Genomic DNA, 25500 nt, shown 5'->3' on the forward strand with positions numbered 1-25500 from the left:
TTGAACTTTGTCGGAATCAAAAAGGAAAATAAGAGAAAAATGGATAAAAGTTTTTTAAAAAAGAAAGGGGAATAAAAAACAGCCCTAAGAGAGGGGTCTCCCCCAGATCTCAGGTCCTGTGAATTTTCACTCCAGTATTTTCTTTCTGCCATTTCATTTTTTAGAGACCATCTCACTCTGTTGCCCAGGCTAGAGAACAGTGGTGTGCTCATAACTCACTGCAGCTTTGAACTCTTGTACTCAGAGGTCCTCCTGCCTCAGCCTCCCGAATAGCCGGGACTATAGGCATGCGCCACCTTGCCCACCTAAGTTTGAATGTTTTTTTTTTTTTGCAGAACGTGGTCTCATTAAGTTGTCCCGTCTGGTCTTGCACTCCTGGCCTCAAGCAATCCTCCCACCACAGCTTCCCGAAGTGATGGAATTACAGGTGTGAGTCGCTGCACCAGGCCCCTAGTCACACTTTAAATTGGGAACAAGTAATTATATGGCCAGTGGCTTTAACTGCCATTAAACAATGGCCGTTCTTGGTTCTTGCCCCAAATTCCAGACGTATTTAGGCAGGGTCTGCTCAACGCGGAAGTCCTGTTTTTATCCCCAAACCTGCTCTTTCTGTAGTTTTCACCATCCCAGAAAAATAGTTTCTCTCTCTCTCTTTCAGCTTTCTTAAAATCCCATCTGCTAACCCACTTCTCACCCCTCCCCTGCACCCGCCTTGGTCCAAGCCAGCATCCTCAGGCCCTGGCCTCCTAACTCTTCTAGGTTCTTGTTATTGCCCCTCCTGCTCTAGTCTCAGGACACCAGCCAGTGGGATTCTTTTCAACATTATTTAGATGACGACACTCTCAAAACAGTTGGCTGGCTTTCCATCTTACCCAGAGTAAAGGCCAAAATCCTGCAAGTCCCTGTATTATTTGATTTGTAATTCACCTCTGGAACTTCACTCTCTCCTCCGTCCTCACTCCCTCTGCTCCAGCCACTTGGGCCTTCTTGGCTTTTTCTTGAAAAAGTCAGGCCCCCCCCCACCTCAGGGCCTTTGCACTCGTTGTCTCCTATGACTGTTTATATCTCTCTGCCCAGACATCTGCGGGCTCACCCCCTTCCCTCCTTCAAGTCCCTGCCCGGATGGCACCTGTTCACTATTTAAATCTTCCCTGCCCAGGGGTTCTGCTTCTGCCTGCTTATTGGCATCCCTCGTGTTAGGTAAGATCACCCAACTGGATCATCTCCAAAGCCCGGCTGCTCCCCCGTGGTCTCCTGGCAGCAGCTTCTGCAGATGCAGAGCCCCACTGCGTGACCCAAGAGGAATGCACTCACCTCCACAGTCAACCTTGAATGAATGAGTGAGCGACAGCCGGAGCGGATGGATCCCCAAAGTCCAGTCTACTCGGGAGGAAGGGTGGGAGGGAGACCCTTCCAGGTGTTTTACCTTTTTCTCAGCTTACCTTTTGCTTGTAACACTCATCACCATTTGACAGTGCATATTTATTGTCAGTTTCTCTCACCAGGATAGAAACTCTCTGAGGGCAGGGAATGCTTTTCACTTTGTTGGCCTTTTTTATTCCCAGCACCTGTGAAGGTTTCAGGTCCCTTGGAACCTGAAGGAGCAAATGGGGAAAGGTAACTACATGTTGGAGATTGGAAGGAGTTACAGACCACCACTACTCACATGGCTCTTTGCCCTTCCTTCCTGCTGAGCTGCCAGTGTGCCCTCACCCAGATGCCTCCAGTCTGCAGCAGGCCGCAGGGAGGAAAGAGAAATGGGGGCTGTGGCTTTGCATTCCCCTGGACTCTTAGATAACTTAGCAATGAGGATGCCTGGGAACAGAGGCTGGGCAGGTCAGGGTGTTTCCAATTTTGCAACCTCAAAGAAAAGCTGATAAGTGAAACGAGGTGAATTCTCCTGGGAACACCTGAAGTTGGCCATCATCCGGCTGTGCTCCCAGTGCAGGAAACAGGTCCTCGGCAGCCATGGGGCCCCAAGGGAGGCTGGGACCACAGTGGGGGACTGGGGGTCTGATGGGTCAGGGGAGGCCTCCAGGCCTGCCCACACCTCTTTTCTCTCCAAGCTCCCTTCTCGTTCTGCCCCACTCCTCCACCAGCTGCCAGGCCTGTCCTCAGTCTCTCTCTGGCCTCTTTTGTTTTGTTTTCTCAGTTATATGGTGTGCATCACTTTACAATAGGAACATGACTCACATGCTGCTAAGAACACAAGGAGTAGCTTTGTTGGGCCTTTACACTCAGAGGGTCCCAAGATGCAGAGAAGACTCATCTACTCTTTCTTTTAAATTTCAATCATTTTGGGGGTACAGGTGGTTTTTGGTTACATGGATAAGTTCTTCAGTGGTGATTTCTGAGAGTTCAGAGCACCTGTCACCTGAGCAGTACGCACTGTACCCAATTTGTAGCCTTATATCTCTCACTTCCCTCCCACCCTTCCTCCCGAGTAGACTGGACTTTGGAGATCCATCCGCTCCGGCTGTCACTCACTTATTCATTCAAGGTTGACTTGGAGGTGAGTGCATTCCTCTTGGGTCATGCAGTGGGGTTCTGCATCTGCAGAAGCTGCTGCCAGGAGACCACGGGGGAGCGGCCGGGCTTTGGAGATGATCCAGCTGGGTGATATTACCCAGGACGGGGGATGCCAATAACCAGGCAGAAGCAGAACCCCTGGGCAGGAAAGGCTCATCTGCCTGTGGAGAGGCTTTGGTCACGGAAGCCTGGGGGATTGTCTGCCCCATTGCACTGTGATTTTTGCACTTTTTAGACTTTGAGATGATCAGAGAAGTATTACATACGGTCTTCCCATTTCTTTGACTTTTTTTTTTTTTTTTCTGAGATGGAGTCTGTCTCTGTCCCTAGTCTGGAATGCTGTGGTGCAATCTGGGCTCGCTGCAACCTCTGCCCCCCAGGTTCAAACGATTCTCCTGCCTCAGCCTCCTGAATATCTGGGATTACAGGCATGCACCACCACACCCAGCTAATTTTTGTATTTTTAGTAGAGACAAGATTTCACCATGTTGGCCAGGCTGGTCTAGAACTCCTGACCTCCAGTGATTCATCCACCGCAGTCTCCCAAAATGCTGGGATTAAGGCGTGAGCCACCATGCCCAGCCCTGGCCTTAGCATTTCTTTGTCTCTCTTTAGGTTTTGTTCACATTTAAGGCCAACAAGTCATATAATAACTAGCATAGCTGACATTTCCAAAGAGATCTACTGTGCCAGATTCTGGGCTACGTGCTGCACACATGTAGTCAAAATCACCTGTGAGGCAGGCACTGGAATTGCCCCCACTTATCAGGTGAAGAAACTGATTGTCAAAACAGTCAAGAAACAGGGCCAGGGGCACGTGGGGCAGATGCAGCCCCTGAAGTCCCTGCCCTGTTGTCTTCACACTCTCATTTCTTCCTGGGCATGAGGTGTCTTCTAATCCTCCTGAAACACTCCAAGGAAGATAAATATGCACTCCAGCCCCGAGCAGCCCTGAGTCTGTCTGCAACACACAATGACCTGAAAGAAGAGAGCAAGGCAGGTCCAGCCCCAGAGCACATCTGCTTCCAGTAATGAGATTTTTATCTTCAGTAGAACCACCGAGTGAGGATCCAGCAATAGAAATGTATGGGAGGAACTTAAGCTCTTTATCAATAGTTTTCTTTCAGAATAAAGGGAGAACAAATAGGTTCTATTTTGCGAATTTTAAAATTCCAATTAAGAAAACATTTTTAAGTAGAGAGACACATCAGCAAATTATTTTATTTTATTTTATTTTATTTTTGGAGACAGAGTCTCACTCTGTCACCAGGCTGGAGTGCAATGGTGCGATCTCAGTCCACTGCAACCTCCACCTCCCTGGTTCAAGCGATTCTCCTGCCTCAGCCTCCTGAGTGGCTGGGACTACAGGTGCGTGCCACCATGTCCAGCTAATTTTTGTATTTTTAGTAGAGATGAGTTTTCACCATGTTGACAAGGATGGTCTTGATTTATTGACATTGTGATCCACCCGCCTCAGCCTTCCAAAGTATTGGGATTACAGGCATGAGCCACCACGCCTGGCCCAAAGTATATTTTAATAAACCTAAGGATAACCCTGGCATTGGAAACAGAACCTCCCTCGTCAGGTGGAACTCAGTCACGGGGAGAGGACAGTGAATGTGGAGACAACGGGGGGCCTCTGCCAGAGTCTCCTCTGACCACAGTTGGCTGTGCCCGGGCCGTGCCAAGGGCCTGCCTGAATTTCCTTGCCTTGTGAATACATCGGGATTTTAGTCAAGGAGACAGCAGGTGCAAGAGAAAAACCCAGCGCAGGGTGACTAAGGACATTTGGAGAGGAGTCGCTCACTGTCCCCGGTTATACCTGCTGCTGCTTGCAGGGTGAGGAGAGGGGAAAGCCAGGCCTCCTGGGACAGTTTGTTCCACAGCTTGGTAGCCGGAGAGTCCTAATTGTCAGCTTTGATTTTAGCTCAATGAACGATTCAAGGAAGCTGACTCTCAGAGCCCACCACTGTCCCTTTTCCCTTCCCAGCTGGCTTTGCTGGGACCAACATCTATGAGCCTTGGTGGCATAGCACACATAACGGACAGCAGGACAGCAGCCTTCATGGGTTCCTGGACTTGCCTGTCCACTTCTCTGCCCTCCCTGCAGGGCCTGGAAGTTCCTAAATGGCCTGAACCTCCATGTCCTTCATCTTCTCATCTCTGGGGTCTAACACTAAGCCTAGCCCAGAGTTGTGCCAATGAGTGGTTGTTTAATGAAATAATGGATTAACACTGAAGTCCAGATCGTTCAAGGAAATGTGGAACCAATGAGCAAAGCCTGTCCCTGCCTTCAGGTTCCGAGAGGGATGAGGCTGGAGAAAGAGCTGTGAATGGCCCTGAGTGGAGGAATCCTTGAGTAGAAATGGAAAGGCCAGTGCCTTCTATCTCTCAGTCTTGTCAGGGTAGCTCCTACAAAGGAGGGTGTCCACCCACAGGGCATGGGACCAAGGACCCTTCACAGAATAGCCTGTGTTTCCAACGGCCTGTGTCACCTCAGCAGACTCCCTTGGTTCAAAGTATAAAAAGAAAGCTCCCCTGTTCTGACGACAAGGCCCCGTTGCCATCAGGGCTACAGAGCTAACTTCAGGAGCTTCTTTGGGCTTCACAGAAAAACGAGAGTTTCTGGGACAGCTACATGTAAAGAAAAATTAGCCTTCATATTTTAAAATGATAGGAATGCATCCTAAGGGCTCGCAATGGAGACACAAGCTTTTAAAAGGACCTACAAAATGCAGGATATCTCATGTCGATGGCCAGGTGGCATGAAATCCTTCAGTGTCCTTGATTAACCAAAAGGCGCTCTGCAGCCATGCATTCAGGCAAAATCTAAACAATGTCATCAGTCTTGAAGTCCCGCTGCATGGGAGGGGCTGAGAAAGTCGAGGCAAATACAAGCAGCACAAGCTACTGGGTAGGCACACACTTTTACCATCAGTGCAACATCATATTATTTGGGACATTTAGTATATGTGCAGAGAGAGATGGGTTTGCATCCCTCTTAAGGATACAAAACACAGAAAAAGGACACAGAAAAAGAAAGAACAATTGGCTGGGCGCTGTGGCTCATGTCTGTAATCCCAGCACTTTGCGGGGTCCAAGGCAGTTGGATCACGAGATCAGGAGATCGAGACCATCCTGGCCAACATGGTGAAACCCTGTCTCTACTAAAAGTACAAAAATTAGCTGAGCGTGGTGGTGCACACCTGTAGTCCTAGTTACTAGGGAGGCTGAGGCAGTAGAATTGCTCGAACCCAGGAGGTGGAGGTTGCAGTGAGTCGAGATCGCACCACTGCACTCCAGCCTGCCAACAGCACGAGACTCCATCTGAAAGAAAGAAAGAAAGAAAGAAAGAAAGAAAGAAAGAAAGAAAGAAAGAAAGAAAGAAAGAAAGGGAAAGAAAGAAAGAAAAAAGAAACACACAGAGAGAACTATCTTAACATTTACCCAAAAAGCAATTTTTCTTTTGGCAACTCCCCATGAGCCATAATTATTTCAAGATAAAAAGTTTAAAATTAAAAAAATATCATTCTGTCTCAGTATGGAAGATGGATGAGGCTTTTGCAGCAGTTGAGGCAAGAAATGGCTTGTAATAGAAGTTTTACAGAGGGAGATGGATTTGAAATGCATTTCAAAAATAGAACAGGACCTCCTGACAGATTAGAGGTTGATGGGGAGGGGGAGGAGGAGGAATCAAGGCTAACTCAGGGTGATAGCTTAAGCAGTTGAATCAAGGTTGGTGATACACTTTTTGTTTCTGAAAAAAAAAATCATTGGGAAAAAAGATTCCAATTGGCTGTCACTGCAAAATAGCAAACCTGAATAAATATCTTGGAAACAATGTATCATTAGTAACATTTGAAACAGACAAACAAAAAAAGAGTCCTTTTAGTCCAGAAATTGAACTGAAGTTAGAAAATCTGGGTTTTTTTTGTTTTTGTTTTGTTTTTTAGCATCAAAATGTGAGATGAGAAAATTTGGGCTCTAATCAAGGTTTTGCTACAAATTGTGTGACCCTGTTAGACCACTCAATTCTCACAGAGCCTCGGTTTCCTCATCTGCAAAAAATGAACTAAATTGAAGAGTTCTGAAATTCTGGGAAACATGTGCTATTAATTCCGAAATTGGTTGACTCCTTTTTTACATCCTAACTGACTTCGGTCATGGTGAGTAGCACAATGGCTTGCATTTTCTCTGGACACTAATTCTCAGAACATAAGTTGCTTTTAATTTTGTATCTGTACCATCTTTGCACTCCAGGAAGAGCCCCCATGTGGCTCCCAGTCCTAGAAAATCAGCACTTTTGCAAGATATCCCAACCAATGCCCAGGCAGTAATAAAATACACCATGGCTCCAGACTGCATTTTATCTTTCATAAGCCTTCCAAGCTCCACATGCTCTGTGCCAGCATCAGCTGAGAGGACATGGGGAATCCACTGCTGACCAGACTGAAACCATATCTGGGCTTGGGCTCAGCTGATGAATACTGTGAGTTCCTTTTAGTGTGTAGCCTGGCCCCCTGCCTGGACACACAGCTACATTCAGCCTCCTCTGCTGCTGTAACTAGACTATGTACCTCACTTCCTGTCCTCAACTATAGGCAGGGTCGTTTAGACTGAAGGCTGTATTTTGAGTGTAACTTGATTGACACACTACATTTGTTAATCAGCAGATTTTTGTCTATCCGTGTAACTATCTCTTATTAAGTGCAAGGAAGGCTCTGTTTTGAGAAGGCATGGCCTCCAGAAAGACACTAGCAAGGACCTCACATGCATAGAAAGGTCTTAAGGAAATCAGAACTCCATCCAAGTTCGAAATAGGCCCATTCAATCTCTCCCTTTACTCAACAGATATTTGGTGATGTCTTCACTGGACCTACTGTGTGACAAGCATGAGCCAGGTGGACAGGGAGCAGAGGCCACTTGCAGGAGTCTTGCTAATGCCACTTGTCCTAGAGACGGACACCCAGAAACTCAGTCCTGGGAGCCCTTTCCTCAATGAGAGTAGCAAATCACTTTTCAGGTCATACGTAATCAGATTTTGCAAGCTGTGGTCTCGGGATGACAATAACAGTCAAAGCACAACCAATCTATGGAAGAGGTGTTGCTCTTCTTCTAGTGAGTAGTGTGAAAGGAAAGTAAATCTCAGGACCCCAAAATCACTAAGCCAAAGGGAACAATCAAGCTGGGAACTGCATCAGGCAAATCTCCCTCCCATTTTATTTCTAAATAAGATAGCTACAAAGATTTTCTTTAAAAAGCTACATATGTCCCTTACCACTTGCCCACCAGGAAATTCCTTATGGGCCCCAAGATCTTTATCCTAAAATGGTTCTGTTGAATTTCACCCTGACAATGCAAATTGATAGCTTATCTTCACAGGTGCAGACCTCAAGACAGAACTCAAAGCCATCCCTCTGTTCACCTGAGGTAAATGCATATCTGATTGCTTTCTCTGATGCAAAAATGCAAATTCGCAGAGCTAGATGAAGGCATAAGTAACTTTTCCTCTAATTCTCTCTCACCCGTAAATTGTATATTTGGTGAAAGGACAATCATGGACTCAAAAGAATGCAATCATTTGTCTCTTATCTACCCATATCTTTAAAAAAAGGTCTTCCTCTTTCCCCAATATCCACACTTTGCCCTTTAAATATTGAAGCCTTCAAAATCATCTTCAAAGAAGGCACAGATCTCCCTCCCGGGGACGTGTTCTTAACCTTGGCAAAATAAACCTTCTAAATTGATTGAGACCTGTCTCAGATACTTTTTGGTTCACAGTAGGAAATCAGAATATTTGAAAAAACTAGACCTGCATTGTTATAGTCCAAACAGTCCTACAGAAAAGTTCCCACTCATTTGCCTCCAGTGTTTTGTTTGTTTTGAGATAGAGTCTCACTCTGTTGCCCAGGCTGGAGTGCAGTGGCACCATTTCGGCTCACTGCAACCTCTGCCTCCAGGGTCCAAGTGATTCTCATGCCTCAGCCTCCAGAGTAGCTAGGACTATAGGCATGTACCACCACACCTGGCTAATTTTTGTATTTTTAGTAGAGATGGGGTTTTGCCATGTTGGCCAGGCTGGTCTCAAACTCCTGACCTCAAGTGCCTCCAGTATTTTTAAGCTATTTTCTATATTAAATGCTTGCTTTGGTCATGTGCTCTCTGAAAATCCTTATGCTTGAGTAATTCAGTCCACATAACAATCCTATGAAATAGGCAACATTATTGTCCCCAAGAAAAAACTGAGGCACAGAGAATTGAAGTAACTTACCCACAGCTAGGAGGTAGTCAAATGAGCGTCTGGCTGCAGTGACTGTGTGTCTAACCATTAGGGTGTGCTGCCACTAGGCCACAGAGCCCTGTGAGCTGTGGAGGTGAGCCCAACAATTGGTCCCCCAACCTCTGACTCTAGCTCGTGTGGTTTCCTAAGCCTAGAGGTAGATGGAAGGAAAAGTGGAGGGCCAGCTCAGTTGCGCTCTGGAGCTGAGATGCAGAAACGGTATTCCACTGGGGAGGCCACCAGGAATGTCACATCCTTCGCTACATGCTCAGCTTGGTCAGGGCTCTGCAGTCAGCAAACTACCAAGAACACCAACCACACTTGCCTCCAGTACCTCATGGCTAGTCCAAAGGCAGAGTCCAGACTGCCACACCGAGCTGCTGGCTGACTCCAGAGTGGCCCCCATCCCAAGAGCTCAGAAGTATCAACACTCCGCTGGGCACCTGTAATCCCAGCACTTTGGGAAGCCAAGGCCGGCGGATCACAAGGTCAAGAGATTGAGACCATCCTGGCCAACATGGTGAAACCCCATCTCTACTAAAAATACAAAAATTAGCTGGGCATTGTGGCACGTGCCTGTAGTCCTAGCTACTTGGAAGGCTGAGGCAGGAGGATCACTTAAACCCAGGAGGCGGAGGTTGCGGTGAGCCAAGATCAGGTCACTGCACTCCAGCCTGTCGACAGAGTGAGACTCCGACTCAAAGAAGTATCAACATTGCCATTTGCTGCTCATTGCATCATCTCCTACCAGAAATGACAGGGGAGATGTTTGCATGGGAAGATTTGTAAACTCCTGCATTCTGCAGCAAAAAGATTTGACTTCCATAATCAGGGACTTTGGGAGGATCCCCAGAAAGGAGACACCTATCAAGCACCAGGTGGTAGTACTGTCCACATGGAAGCAGGGACAGCTGACAGACGGCCATTTTTTTTCTAGCCCAGAAAGGTGGCGTTTCTAAGGATCAAGTTTCTCAGCTGCAGCAAGAGTCTATGGAACATGAGGTCACTGGGGTGGGGCCTGTCATGGTGAAGACCCCCCCACTTCCTGGGGCAACTGCTCTGCCCTCCCTCTGCCAGGCAGTGATGGACCATTCAACAATGCCTGAATGTCCTCTGACATAAGCCACCTCTGCTTCGCACCCCTATTAAGGGAGGTGGCCTACATCAGGAAATATAAAAGTAATCATAGGTCAAGACAGAACAGTTATTAAAAATCAAACATCTGTGGCATTCAAATCTTTAATCGACCTAAGCTTTGGGGTCATTTCTTTCTTAGTGGTTTTATTTCAAATGAGACTTGAACAGCCAGTGGTTGGGTTTCCCAGAACTAGTGTGGACAGCCTGAGTCAGTTTCACTGGTGTCCATGAACCTGAGCCCAGGGGTTCTGAAGGGCCCCAAGTGCCTACTCAGCAGGAGCCCCCACCAGCTGCCTCATGCCTGCCACATGTCTTGGGTAAATCCCAGCACACCTTGGGGGGCAAATGGCCAACAGCAGTCCTCAGCAACATGTCACAAATGTGTCCAGATCACCTGTGAGGGTGGAGAGGGCAAGTCCCAACAAAGTCAGTGGAGATCTGGGATCTGCCTCTGAATCCAGACCTGAAAGGCAGATGTGGTCCATCTGAATTGTCGAGGCACTGAGACACCTGGCATGCACCTGAAGGTGAATGGGTGCTTACTTCAAAATGGTGACGACTCTCTGGCACCACCTTTCTTTGGCATTTTGTTCCCTGATTGGATACTCCAAAGGCACTCCCTCAGTCAGTGCCCTGATTTTTAAAGTAAAAAAGGAGAAAAAGAGATAATGTTTCAGGAGCAACTTCCTGCAATTATCTTATGAAATCATCTGAGTTTCTGTTTATAACCAGACCATTGCTCAAATGCCAGCAGCCTAAAATTGCAAGCATATACACATATTCTCCCTTGCTGTCATCAACATTTTACTCTTCTTCTGGGCATTAGCATGACCTGATATACCTTATTATTTATAAAATAAACAATCAGAAATGTTGCCTAGCACATCATAGGTGCTCAGTAATCCTTGTTGAATGATGAATAAATGAATTAACAGATCAACAAAGAGGAGGTCACCTGCAAATCCATTCAGAACCCACCTTGGGCTGGGAATTGAGGAGTCCCTTTTTTCCTTGGCTCCCTCCCCATTTTTCTCCTCCAGGGCCCCTCAGCTTTGCTGGTTTTAGACCTTGGGCCCCTGGGGTTCCTGCACAGCTCTGAGTCACTTGGTTTCAACCTGAGAAGCTAAGGTGGCTGTCTGGCCTAAGCTCTGCAGATGGAAGTCTGAGGTCGTTAAAGTAAAATATCCATCAAGTCTTGGTGTAACTTTAATGCATTATTCATCTCACAGAGTAATTTTTTTTTTTTTTTGAGATGGAGTCTCACTCTGTTGCCCAGGCTTGGAGTGCAGTGGCTTGATCTTGGCTCACTGAAACCTCTGCCTCCTTGGTTCAAGTGATTCTCCCTCTGAGATAAACCCTCTAAGTAGCTGGGATTACAGGCATACACCACCACTCCCAGCTAATTTTTGTATTTTTAGACCTGCCTTCACCATGTTGGCCAGGCTGGTCTTGAACTCCTGACCTCAGGTGATCTGCCCACCTCAGCCTCCCAAAGTGCTGGGATTACAGGCATGAGCCACCAGGCCCAGCCCTGTCCCACAGAGTCTAGATATCTTCTCCTAAAACAAACAAACAAACAAAAAAAATCACAGTAAATGGGAACATATTGGTGTAAAGGTGAGAAGATAAGAGGCTGCCCCATCAGGAGTCAGGATTCAAATTCACACTGCATTCAAGGAACAAAGACTTCATCTTTTTTTTTTTTTTTTTTTTTTTTGTGGTGGGATCACAGCACACTACAACCTTAATCTCCCAGGCCCAAGCAATCCTCCCACCAGTCTTCCAAGTAGCTGGGACCTATAGGTGCACACTACCATGCCTAGATTGCTTGTTTGTTTGTGTTTCAGTAGAGACAGGGTCTTGCTGTGTTGCCCAGGCTGGTCTCAAGCTTCCAGAGGAAGAGGCTCTGGATTTAATCACTTTGCTTCACTTGGGTAAGGCTTCAATTCTCAGCCACATCTCAAGTGAGCAGCATAGACTGGACATCCCACAGGCAGCTGTCCTCCCTGTCTCGTCATCTCAGGGATGAGGGGGGATTGAGGGTGCAACAGGGTTTTTTGGAGGGCCCTACAGCTGTTTCCTTGGAAGGAAGCTGAAGATGACCGCATCATGAGGCCAGGCCTCTCTGGTGCAGAGGAAGTGTCTGGGTGGTCACCTGGAAAGGCAGTGCTGACCAGAGGGGCAAGCAGCATGTCCTAAGGACAGGCCACCTATCTGAGTTCCTTTTGGGTTTAATCCCCATGACATGGAAATGCACCCAGGCTTCTTGGAGGATGCAGACAAGAAACTAGGAAGCACGTCTTCCCTTTACCACTCTAGACATTCACTATAGGAATGTGAAATACTCGTTAAGTGTCAATAAGCAGCCTTTTTGTTCTGATTCTGGAGTTACCAATTAAAAAAAAAATACCCAAAGTCTGAAGGTTAGTGTGCAAAACAGATGTGGCCCAGGAATTCTAACACCTGCATCTCCATCTCTCTCCCAGAAAACGCTACAGCAGGCCAGACCATGAGTAGTGTGGCTGAGAGGAACCTGAACTCTCTCTGGAGACATGAACACTTCCACCTCCTCTCTCTGCCAGCATCAGAGACAATGCGGTTGATCTGACTTGAAACCACTTCAAACTCTCAAAATGTCTGTTTCAAAAAATAATACCATGGAAATCATCCAGGCTGGGCTTCATTCATGTCACTTGTGAAAAGAAAACCAGGTCATTCTTCTCTCCTCCTCCTTCCCTCTTCCTCCTCCCTCCCTCCTCCTCCTCCCTCTCCTCATCCTGTTCTTCTTCCTTTTCCCTGTTCCTCCTCCTCCTCCTCCTCCTCTTTCCCTTTCCTTCTTCTCAGGTGCTCTAAAATGTGAGGCAAAATCCCTAACTAGCACAAGGCACTAAGGGCATTACCCACTTCGTTAGTGGATCAAGCACCCAGGGACAGCCAGGGCTTTAAAACTCTGCATGTGTTCTCTTCCTGAGCCAATAATTCCCCATTTGTCAGCAGTTTGCTGAGGTTAAGTCTTGTCATTAGCATTCATGTCCAGTTGAAACATTTTAAGATGTTATATTCAACAAAAGCATCTTGTCCTTCACCAAGAAAGAAGAAGGGAGCTGGCTTTTCTCCAGCCATTTCTTAAAAAAATTAAATGGGTAAATATCTTCTCAAGACTTCCCAGAAATAAGCTCTTAAAGTCCCTGCTGTTAAATAAAATTGCTATCCCTGGCAGAGAGAGATGCAGAAGCAGCCAATTGACTGGGGGAGATTCTCCTGCCATTCACTGGCATTTGCCATGTGCCTCCACTAGCTAAGGGTGCAGAGGGCATCAGGCATGACTGCTGGTCTCAAGAGGCACCACAATACCATGGATAAGAGCCAGCTCTTATCAAGCACCTACCTGTGCTGGTGCCTTATAGACACTGCCCCTGAGCCTGAGAACAATCTTTGAGGCAGATGATGCACAATTTAATTGAGGAAAAAGCCAAGCACATAAATGATGAAGAACAATATAAAGAAGTATATATAAAGTTCCAAACACCTGGCAAAAAAAAAAACTACATTACTAGAGGTGCACAGAAGGAGAGGTCAACCAGGGTGGCCCTGCGAGGTTTCCAGAAAGTATCGCTGCAAGAGAGAAAGCGAAAGGCCATCCAGGCAGGGAGGGGCAGCCCAAGCCAGGATTCAGAGGCAAAATTTGTGCACAGGACCTGGAGGAAGAATTTAGGGAAGTGGAAGAGGGAAGGCAGTGTCGGGGAGATGTCTCTGGTGGCTGGGGGCAGGGAGGGAGTCCTTTCACTGGGTGGATGAGGCCCCCCACATTTCTACCCCCGTGCCTCTGCACTAAAGGGCTCCCCAAATATACTGAAGTCAGCTCAGAACCCCCTGGGCCACCTTTCCCAGGCTGAGCTTCCCCCTCTTCCCGGGAAGCCTCCTGCAGCTGCTTTATCTCAGGGCATCTCTCTCCTTCTGACTGCCTACAGCACTTACAGCGTGGAGAGCCCAAATGACCATGTGTCCTTTTTATAGTCATGCGTCACTTTCTCATCTTTCATGATGCATGTGGTTAGTGTCTCCAACAAGATGGAGCGGCGTCTCATGCTTTCCAGCCTCTGCTCCCACCTCTGGCTTTGTACAGGGCTCAACCCTCGGTCCTCTGATCCTCTCCACATGGAGTAGTCCAGTTACTGGTTAAGGGTGTCCAAGTTCTTGGTGTTTTGAACAAAGAATTAGACAAAACGCACAAATAAAGCAAGGAAAGAATAAAGCAATAAAAGCAGAGATTTATTGAAAATGAAAGCACACTCCACAGGGTGGGAGTGGGCCGGAGCAAGTGGCTCAAGGGCCCTAGTTACAGAATTTTCTGGAGTCTCAATACCCTCTGGAGGTTTCCCACTGGTTACTTGGTGTATGCTGTATGTAAATGAAGAGGATGAAGTCAAGTTACAAAGTCATTTACTCAGTAGGTAGGCATCCTATGTAAATGGAGAGGATGAAGTCAAGTTACAAAGCCATTCACATTCCTGTCATTGCTGAAGCGGTTCCATTTGATTTGGTTCTAGGGAGTCCTTAGGTTCCCTCCCTCCCAGTCCCAATATCCTACCTTTACCCCTTGGTGTGCTTTTTTTTTTTTAATCCACCATTGATTTGAAGATAACTCCTATACCTTCTCTCTGAACTCAGTCCTTTTGTTACCCAGGTTGTACTCCTATATCTCCCATTTTCCATGAGACAATTCCATGGCCATGTCTTGTCATCACCTCAAATGTAATATGTACAAAATAGTGTAATCCATATTCACTGATAACCAGCTCCTCGCCTTTGTCAAACATTTCACAATTCATTCCATTATACACTCCTTTGACAAAATACAAATTATAAATGAAATGTTTATTTATTGAATTTCTGTATACTGCATCTGACTCCCTGTGGTCAATCTCCACCAAGCATGGTAAGAGTTCCAACAGTGTCACTGTGTGACATCTCTCCTGCTCAACCACCACTCACCCCACAGACTCCATGGCATGGAATACATTGAGAGTCCAGAAATCAGCCACAAGCGTTCAGGACACTTTTTTTTTTTTTTTTTTGAGACGGAGTTTCACTCTTGTTACCCAGGCTGGAGTGCAATGGCGCAATCTCGGCTCACCGCAACCTCTGCCTCCTGGGTTCAGGCAATTCTCCTGCCTCAGCCTCCTGAGTAGCTGGGATTACAGGCACGCGCCACCATGCCCAGCTAATTTTTTGCATTTTTAGTAGAGACAGGGTTTCACCATGTTGACCAGGATGGTCTCGATCTCTTGACCTCGACACTTTTAAGAAGTAAAATGAGCAGCCAAAGTGATGCCAAAAAATTAATATCCAATGTTTATACCTTTGCCCGTAGGAGCACCTTCTCAAGGTCTCACTCAGCACCTACTTATTCTTATCTTACATTCAGTCCTAATGAAATTGGCTATTTGGCTTACGACTCTGTGGTAGAAGCACAAAAGCGTAAGAGAGACAGGAACCACAGAGGTTAGCAGCAGAAGCAAGACCACACTCGGAGGGAGGAGATGATTTGAAAGCTGTGAGACAGGCTTAAAAGAATGGCGTCCCGAGACCCTCTTCGATGAAGGCTGAAAGCCATAGCTCATCTGACAGCAGCCTGATCTTAGATGACAGCATAGGAATTACACAGAATAACAGCAAGTATTGGCCTAATACTTTACATTTTGCAAAATGTTTTAAAAATTATTTTGTCTGCTTCCCTCAGGCATCTTTTGAAAGAAATAAGACAAGTATTATTCTAATTCTGCACATAAGGAGACAGAGACAAACACAGAGTGACTCACCCAAGGCCAAGGAAGAAGTTAGCAGAGCCGCTGGGAGTTCCACCCCTCCGTATTACACCCTCCACATTTGGGTCAGACATGGGAGAGGAGGTTGGTCAAGTTTTCTTTGTGGTTCTCCTCTCTGTCCTCTCTTCTCCACTCTTGACAGCCCTGGAGGCCCTGCCCCCTCCACCACCCATCCCTGCCTCACCTGGATTTCTATGAATTTCCCCCTGGCTGCTTCTCTTGATCTCAGTGGGCACCACATCCCCCAAACCTGCACTGCCAAATCAATGCTCCCCAAATAACACCTTTTCTCAAAAGCCTACAATGGCCCCTCTTCTCCTGAAGCTGCATTCCTGAGCACCTGGCTGCTGAGACCCTCCAGAATCTACCCCCATGACACACCCCCAAACCCCCACTCACAGCCCCTACCAGCTTTATGTCCCTCTGCTCTACCAGCAGGATTCACTGCTCTGGCTCCCCTTGCTCAGGGTCTCTGAGCCTTTTTGTAAATGCGATCATCTACATCAGTGGGTCCCATCCTTTTTGGCATCTGGGATGGGTTTCCTGGAAGACAATTTTTCCACGGACTGGGGGTGGGTGGCGGTGGGGGACGGTGAAGGTGGGATGCAGATGGTGGGTAGGGGCGGGTGGGGATGGCGATGGGTGGGAGGAGTGAAACTGATTCGATTCTTATGAGGAGTTCAGAACCTAGACCCTCACACTCTCAGTTCACAATAGGGTTCGCACTCCTATGAAAATTGACTGCCACAGCTGATCTGATGGAAGGCGGAGCTCAGGCGATCCTGCTGGCTGCCCACCGCCTGTGCCACCCACCACCATCTCCTGCTGTGTGGTCCGGTTCCTAACCGGCCAGGCACTGGTACTGGTCTGTCGCCTGGGGTTGGGGACCCCTGATCTAAATCACAGCCATGCTCTAAAACCCAGTCAAATTGCCGCCTTTTCCCAGGAGCCTTCCTTGATTACCCCCAAGGTCATTAATTTCTCTCTTTTCAATTATAGGACACTTTTCTTTTCTCAGTACTTTTCAGTCTTGCATTTCAGTATGTGTGGTTTTGTTTTCAAATTGCTTAATATATGTTTTTGTTGTCGCTTTAGTGACATGGAAAGTGTGCTAATGACAGAGGTCACGCTCCTCCTCTGTGGCCCCTCCACAGCTCCTAGCTCAGGCCTGGACCCTGTGTTAACCGAAGGATCCACATCAGCTTCCCAAGGATCACACACTTGTTGTTTGACACCGAGGCTTCAGTGACTGGAGATATAAATCGGTCTCAGGTCAGTCTGAGTCACTGTCACATGTTTAGAAAAAAGTTTCCAGGTGTGCACAACTGCAGGATGATCACACCTGGGCTTTGACATCCTTAAGTGGGAAACTCATGGACTGTCCTTGTTCTGCCTGCCTGCCTTCCCTACTTCCTTCTTTCTTTTCCTTCCTTTCTTCTCTCCTTCCTTCATTCCTTTTCTTCTTTCCTCCCTCCTTCCTTCTTTCCCTGTCTCCTTCCTTCCTTTTTCCTTCCTTCCTCCTTTCTTCTATTCCTTCCCTTCCTTCCTTCCTCCCTCCCTTCCTTCCTCCCTCCCTCACTTCCTCCCTTCGCTGCCTCCCTTTCTCACTTCCTCCCTCCCTCTTTTCTTCCTTCTTTCCTTCCTCCCTCCCTCCTCACTTCCTCCCTTCCCTGTCTCCCTTTCTCACTGCCTCCCTCCCTCCTTCCCTCCTTCCTTCCTTCCCTCTCTCCTTCCCTCTTTCCTTCCTTCCTCCCTCCCTTTCTCCCTTCCTCCCATCCCCTCCTCACATTCCGCACCCTTGTTTTTAGGCTGAGACCGCTACCCACCCCCAGCTGTCCTTGAGTGAGCAGAATTTAGTTTCTGAAAACACACAACTCATTCTCCCGGTGAAGGCCATCCTGCAAAACTCCTCTAAAATTTATGAACTAAGGCACTTTACAGAAGAATCGAACCTAATAAACTGTTTACTTTACCACAAACATTCTTTCAATATTTAAAAGTGAACACATGTTTTGTGGAGCTGCAATCAGTGTGTTTATGCTATTTTAAGTTCTGGGTTTGTTTTTGAACTCAGATTATTTCAAATAGAGCATCCATATTAAACAGCATTTTCACATAGCATCTCATTGGCTGTATTCACATAGCATTCCATTATGTTTGGTGACCATAGTTTGCTAAGTCAAGGAAATACCCTTTAAATTATATTTTCAGCAGCCTGGATGAAGGGGGATGCCATCTGCACTGACCCAACACAGCCCCAACAAGGAGGAAACCCTGACATTTCATTTCTCTTTCACAGTCACTGCCACAAATCTTTTTACAATAGCTGCCTCTAGCTAAATGCTAGATTGCTGTTGGAAAATGAGGGGGAAAGCTCATTTCCACTCCTGCCTTTCACCTATCTCTTTCTGATAGAGGCTCAGCCCAGGCAATTTTATCACTAGGCAGAGGAAGTTAGGTGGCTTGTTGTATTTTTTAATTTTTATACCCACCTGTGTTCCTTTGTTGTAAATTTCATACCCAAAGCCTGACTCATGGGTCTTTTCTTCATTAGCTCCTCTGATGCTGGAACACTCTAACATTGCTGTGGGGTACATGGATGGGGTCCCCAGGCTCTCAGCATGGCCAGGGAGTGACTGTTCCAAAGACCCAGGGAGTTGCTGCTTACCACACTTACTCCACGAAGCATCAGAAAAAGATGGACTGCAAGAAACATCCACTGAACACATGGTGCACATTAGGGCCTGAAGAGCAGAAGAAAATCACACTGAGTTCAGGTTTTCACCATCTAAGGGGGAGATTGGAACAAATGCATACAAAGCAAGCAGTAGTGGATGCTATGGTAGAGCTGTTAACCTTCTGCAAAGGGAGCTGCAGGCAGCCCCCGCTCACCATGTGCCCTTGTCCCACTTCTGCTGCCCTAACATCTGGCTGGAGATTCACTGCTCCTTCTCCATCCCCCACCACATTCCCAGCCATGCAGGTGGGTGGGGCTGACTCTACCCCCAGCTCCCAGGAGGCAGGGTGGCCTGAGTAGCTCATGCTCATTAGCATATCTCATCTTGTTGGCCCCAATCATTGATTCAGAGATAGACATGTGACCTGACCCCAGCAGTTGCTACCTCTGGGGGAGATTTGCAGGTGCTTCTGGGAAGGAAAAATGTCTTCCTTCTATTAGTACCACCAGAAGAAACCCTTTCATTCCCTTACTGAGGATGGATGTAATTGCAGGAGCTTATGGCTGCCATCTCATGTGTGTCCACCTGGGAATGGGCCTGAATCAAGGAAGCAGAGCCATGGGAAGAAGAGAAATTGAAGCCTATTACAACACATGAGCCCAGGTCCAGCCAGACCCGAGGCCAGGCCGTGACTGGACCTTTCAGTTGTGTGATCCAAAAAATTGCCTTTCTTTCTTAAGCCTGCTTGATTTGTATTTTCTTTTACGTGTAACATAATAATAGAATCTGTTCGGTTGGGAAAACTGGCAGGCAATCATCTCACTCTGATATGATGTGATAAGTGCCATGACCCACAGAGGTAAAAATCAAGAGGAGGAAAACATTCACTCTGGCTCGGAGGGGAGAGGTTATTCTATGCTGGAGGACAGAATGAGGAGTTACCAAGGCAAAATATTCCATCTCAGATGCATTCATGGGCTTCTTAGAGTCCCTAGAGCTGCAATTTTGCAGTTGAGACAGGTTGGGGCTGCAGAGGGGTGACTTGGGCAAAGTCACAGTTGTATGATAAGATTGGAATTAGAAGGGAGATCTCATTTTTAAAATGGTTTTCTTAATTTTAATCCAATGGGGCTTTTAACATTTTTATTTGTAAATCCCCAAAGAATAATTTGTTATTAAAAATTATTATTATTCCTTTCTTTGATGAGTCCTAAATCAAGCTTTTTCTTTACTTGGACTGATCTTTCTTGGGAATTCACAGATGAGGGGACCTACAGACATTTTGTATAGTGTAAAAACACTCATGGGAGCAGCGCTCCGAACTGCACTGAATCCAGTCTTACACAAAATGATGCTGCTTTTAGGTGCTCCTTTATATTTGAGAAAACAAGGGAGAAAGTTAGATGATTTCAAGTCTCCATATCCCGAGGTAGTAAGGATGGAGGATCTTGCAGAGTCATGAGGCTATAAACAGAAGTTGGTTCCAGTCCTGGAATTCAACTTGGAAAAGACAGCACATCTTAGAGGGAAAGGGTGGGAACTGTCATAAAGGAGTGAATCTGAGGCAGTGGAAAATTCTATATTCCTGGATAAGGTGGGTGGAGGAGGAGTCTATATTCCTGGATAAGAAGGGTGGAGGGGAAGAAGATCGAGTGGGAGGGGATTGCCAGAAGAATGGATCAATCACCAGTGCCCAGCAAACATTAATTATGTTCCCAGAGAATATAACTTTGCAAAAAGGAAAATGAGGAAGAAGAAGAGGAGGAGGAGGAGGAGGAGGAGGAGGAGAGAAAACCCCTGGAAATAGTACTTTGTACATCACAGGAGATGGGAAGAAAATGATAAAGAAAATAAATGGAGAAAAGTAGTTATTTTAAAGATGGGGGAAAAGTTCAAGTTAGGATTAAAGAAAATAAAAATGTGGTGTATGGACACGCACAATGAGGAGGTGGATAAGGACTGGGAGAAACACACACACTTCCTAATAAAAAAGAATGTCACATCTCTTAGCTTTAATCTTTTCTTTAAGAAAATGCTTTAATTTAACAAGTAAAAAGTTGAGAATGTTTAGAAGAAAATTCGTGATCTACAGGACACACGTGGGTATGAAAATTAGAGCCCAGCAAGACCCAGTGGCCCAGGCCTGCCAGCAACTCCCCTGAAAATATTCAAAGGTCAGAGTAGGGGGTCCTCAAAACCTCCTCGGGCTCCATGATCTCAGAATTAAATGTATAAGGCAAAAAACATCTGAGATCTCTTCAGAGGCTACAGTCTGAGCTGGTGAAAGATTTGGAACTGGAAACCTTGAATGATGTCTGCAGGATGAGTCGCCAGTGATCTATAGAGTTGCTTAAAAATAAAATAAAACTGTAACTTTATTCATACATTCCATGCAGAAATAGCCAAGCCTTTGGGAGGACAGTTATATTTTCTAATGTTCTATGTCACTTTGCATTTAAAGAAGATGTTAATTGTGTTGCTTGACATATATGCAAATAACGAAGGCTACCTGCTGCCTCAGTTTCCCCCTCCTCTAGCTTTATTGGGCCAATACCACAGCTTCAAGAGCCTTTGTTTCTGATTCCATTTTCTCAGGCATTGGCTTCTGTGATGAAGAAAATTAAAGCTGTCCAAGTGTCTTTTGATGGCAGCTGGCTACAGGACTTTAAACATCACTTCCATTAGCCACAGAATTTGGGAGTTTTATAACTCAAAATTCCAGCAGGTTCTAAATAAGGAATTAAACCCCTTCTGTGCTAAACTGTATAAACAAGCATATGGAAGGGAGATGCAATTATTATTTTTAAAACCATTTAGAAAATCAACATTCTTCCCCCCACCCCCTCCAAATACAAAGCAAGTAAATCCTTGTGATGTCAGTAAGGGCTCAAATTTTCTGAAAAAGGTAAAATGTACCTTCATCCTTGGAGATCAGAAGGCAAATAAAATTGTCAAAAAATGTAGCATAGATGACAATTCCCCAGGTGCATTGATGATGGAGATTCCGAGGTTCCAGCAAACAGATTCTGTTTCTGTTGGCCTAGGGTGGATCCAGGAAACTGCATCTTTAACAAGCACTTCAGGTAGTTGTACACAGGTAGCTCAGGGACCACACTACGGGGAACACTCATCCAAAGCAAAAAGCCCTGGGAGAAAATGATAGCAAGTCAGATGGGCCTGCCTGGCTGCAGAGAAAACATCAGGATTGGCTGGACCCCTTGTCCTCCTGGAGCTGACAGTCTACTAGTTACTAATGATTGGTAAGGAAACATCACTCCGATTACCTAAGACGCTATATTTTGTTTTCTTCACTGTTTTAGAGGAATGGTTCCCCCATCTTTTCCTTATGAAACATCACCTTTATTATTTTCTTCCAGACAATGTATTAATGTGAGTAACAGTCAACAGAATAATTGAATGTCGGTAGTAACAGTGCTTCTCATCAGCATGATACAACCTGTGCTTGAGAGTGACCCGAGAGAATTCAAGCCTTAAGCAAGGAATCTTCATGTCAGCACTGGGTTGCAAACTCATATGCCAACTGGCAGGTAATATATAATAAAGCCCCCACAGGTGTGAACCCAGCGGGACAAGAATCATGACCAATGGTGTCTGACATTGTCTTAGAGTTGGAGAAACAGTAAGACATGGTGGGGATTGCGGTAAAGCGGAACGGGGGATGTTCCCGCCAATGAAGGCTGCTGTTGCTGGCTCTGGCCACAGTTGCATGCGGGGATTTGGGCCTGGAAAGGCCAAATTGTTCAATTTCCAGGAGCAGCCAAAAACCAGACATTTTATGTGAAAGCTCTTTATTTTAAAATGTTGATAATTTTTATTTATTTTATTTTTATTTTCCTTTTAGTTGCATTTATTTTAAGGCTGAATTTACTCCTGTGCTGTTTTTGTTTCTTCAGTTTCTTCTGGGATATCTTCTTCTTCTGGGCAGCCTCCTTTTCCGGTTTAGGAACAATCTGTTCCTTTTGAGTAAGGATCATCTCAGTGTGGCAGGGAGAACTCACTTGTGGGTTAATCTGACCATGAGCTCTGTAGGTCCAGCGGCACATCTTCAGTGCCTCATTCACTTGGATATGCTCAATGACCAGAGAATCTGCATCTAAACCCTTAAGTTTAGGATGACGTTCTGCATTTTTAAGCATGTGCAGCAAAAATTCAGCACTCTTTTTGGGCCACCGACCTTGCGTCCAGCCCCACTGCCTGGCCTAGGCACACCTGCCAACTCCACCATTGAAACATCGGAATGGTACGCGAGGTTTCTGTGAAGTGACATCTTCGTGGCTTTTTGTATATGCATATCCTTGATGGCCTGGGCAGTTTGACATGTGTTCTTAAAGTGAACACATAGATTGGAACCTCTTGATTTGTGTGATTTTGTGGGGTTCTCCGGGTCAGGTGAATAGTGAGCCATTTTCACAGATCACCTCAGGACGCTTAGAGAAAGAAGAAGCGATAATTTTTATAAAACACAACGGTGCTGCCCAAAGAACACATGTGTATAGCCTGGATTTGACTGGGCCACCAGTTTGATATTCCTTGCTGTAGTCACTCTCTGTGGCCATTTCACATACAAATCCCGTTAGATTTTGGAATTACTGAAAAGACCTGATTCAGGGACCACTGCTCTAGAGCAGATATCAGAAAGCTTTCTTCAAGGGCCATGTAGGAATTAGGACTCTGTTGCAGCTACTCAATCCTTCTGCTGTAGCTTGAAAGAAGCCATAGATGACTGATAAAATAATGAGTGTGTTTCAATAAAACTTTATTTGTAAAAACAGTTTGCCAACCTGTGATCACTGTTTGCCAATGCCTTCTCTAGTGTGTCTTATTCTGGAAATCTTTGACATTTATCTAATCAGTCTGCTTTATCTAATTTTAGAAAAAGGAATCCATTTTAAATTGTTTGAACTGAAATTCACTGTAATATGAATCTTTCAGAAATAGCCTGGCTCCCTATGTGCCATGTTGTTGAAATATATCACACAGGTGGTGCCATAAAAGGGAGAGTTGGCTCCCACAGGGCTCCAGCTGATCTGCCACTGTCAGTCCCAGCACTGACAGCTTGGAGACCCGCTTATTAACAGCCCCCAGCTCTCCTTGTTCCCTGAGCTAAATAAGCTTCGCAACTGTTATTTTCCAGCCTCCACACTGAGGCCATGTTGCCAGGAACTGTTCTTAGCAGCCTGAATCCATGGGATACTTCTGGTCAACGCCAATAAAGCCACATGCTAAATTTAGCACACCCCTCTCTGTGGGATCAGACAGAATTGACACCCAGTAATTGCACTCCGCAACACTTCCGAACTGCTTGATTCCTGCTGATTTTTCCTGTGTCAGGGTGAAACTCAAACTCTCACTTGCAATAAACCTGTGGCGGCTGGCTTTTGATCTTTGTCCCTAGAGCTATTGAAGTCACTGGTTTATGCCAGCCAATCCCCCACTGCCTAGGAGCAGACCCCAATGTTTCAACTGCCACAGCTGTAGGCAGGAAGAGCAGCCTGAATTGCTAGGCCAAAGGGACAATCAATAGTCATAGTTATCCCTGTAGAGAGCTGGGTAGAAGACTAAGTCAGGGCCATACATTTAAAGGGTATCTCAGTTATTATCTTGTAAGGGATGTCAGCTTGAGGCTAAGAAATAATTTGTGGCCAGGATTTAGGGGCAAACACCAACATTTAAGCCATCACCAAGCACCCTGTACATACACCCAAAGGCTCCATCAGCCTGAAGCTGCCTATGCTGACTCTGAGGGCCCTGATGCATGAACAACAATACAGAAAAGTAAGTACTATTTGTGAATGATTCATTTTGCAAGTACTTGGCTTCTTATAGCTGTAGCCACTGTCCTCCAAGCTCAGCCTTCACAAAGCAAGTCACTAATTCATATTATTCACTGTCAAGACTGATTGGACATGAACACATCTTAATGTGATTCTGAAAAGCTGACACTAATGTGTTCATGATTTCTGTCAACTTACCGTCATCAGAGGATAACCTGGAGTCCTTGTTTCAGCTCATGTCAAGGCTTCAATGACATGGAAAAGTAAAAATATGCATTATCTAGACAGCAACAGGGTCAGCCTGTGTGGTCCGAGGTTGCCCACAGACCTCCTGGGTCTGCAAGGATGGATGAATGGACATGGGCTCCACCTCCTGGAGCCACAGGAAGGCGACCTTCCAGAAATCCAGGACAGCTGCACAAAGCCACCAGATGCCCTGAGCCAAAGGCATTTTGCCCAGATCTATTATTCCTTCAGAAGGGGTAGTCACTGTTAGCAGGCTTCTAATGTGTCCTATGTCACAGTGCAAAGAAGGGCTTGGGGTATCTCAAGGCATATATATGGAGAATCCATTAGCAGCCTAAGCAATTCTTCTCCACTTCCTTGCTGTCAGGTCTGCTAATGAAAGGATGCTCCAAGTTGTGTTGCAGGTTTAAGTGGGGGCGTCCTGTACTTTTGCTGGGTATATCGTGATGAGACAGCTTAAAAAGGACTTAGAAAGCCTCACCTTAAGAGTATAATGGAAAGAGCTCTGGCCTAAGGTTCAGAAGACAGGCGTTCCAGTAGCCAATCTGTTTACTCATAACCCAGTGACCTTGGGAACACCAGTAAACTTGCTAGAACCCTGGTTTCTTACTTATGTGATGGTGTAGTTAAATGCAAATGAGTCCTAAATTCCTTACTAGCAAAAACTCAGCTTGTATCTTCTATCTGGTGCATGTTAATGTCACTGCAAAATACATAGGGATATGTCTGGTACGTAAAATCCAGAATACACTGGGATTCATAGGAAATGGAAAGGAATCCTTTAACACAGCTCTTCTGCTCATGAAGAGTTTTAACTGAACGGTGTTTCTGACAGTGACTTACATGTGGTTCAGCCAACACTGTCCCGTAATTAGCTGTAAGTGGAAGAAGTAGGTCATTCTCAAGTTCTGATCGCTGCTACTGAAGGCTTTTCATCGTACTCGACATCCTATTCATCAAATTGCAAAACATCTCACCCAGGTGTGTGCTCATTCCTTTGCATGAGA

General features: G+C 45.9%; 1 pseudogene; it reads right to left on the minus strand.

Annotated features, from left to right (window-relative positions):
• Positions 1–16931: 16931 nt before the first annotated feature.
• Positions 16932–22878, minus strand: LOC105717821 (large ribosomal subunit protein uL22-like; annotated as a pseudogene).
• Positions 22879–25500: the final 2622 nt, after the last annotated feature.

The sequence above is a fragment of the Aotus nancymaae genome, unplaced genomic scaffold (assembly GCF_030222135.1).
Source record: "Aotus nancymaae isolate 86718 unplaced genomic scaffold, 86718_ANA_hifiasm-v0.15.2.pri h1tg000040l, whole genome shotgun sequence".
In the NCBI taxonomy this organism is placed as follows: domain Eukaryota; kingdom Metazoa; phylum Chordata; class Mammalia; order Primates; family Aotidae; genus Aotus; species Aotus nancymaae.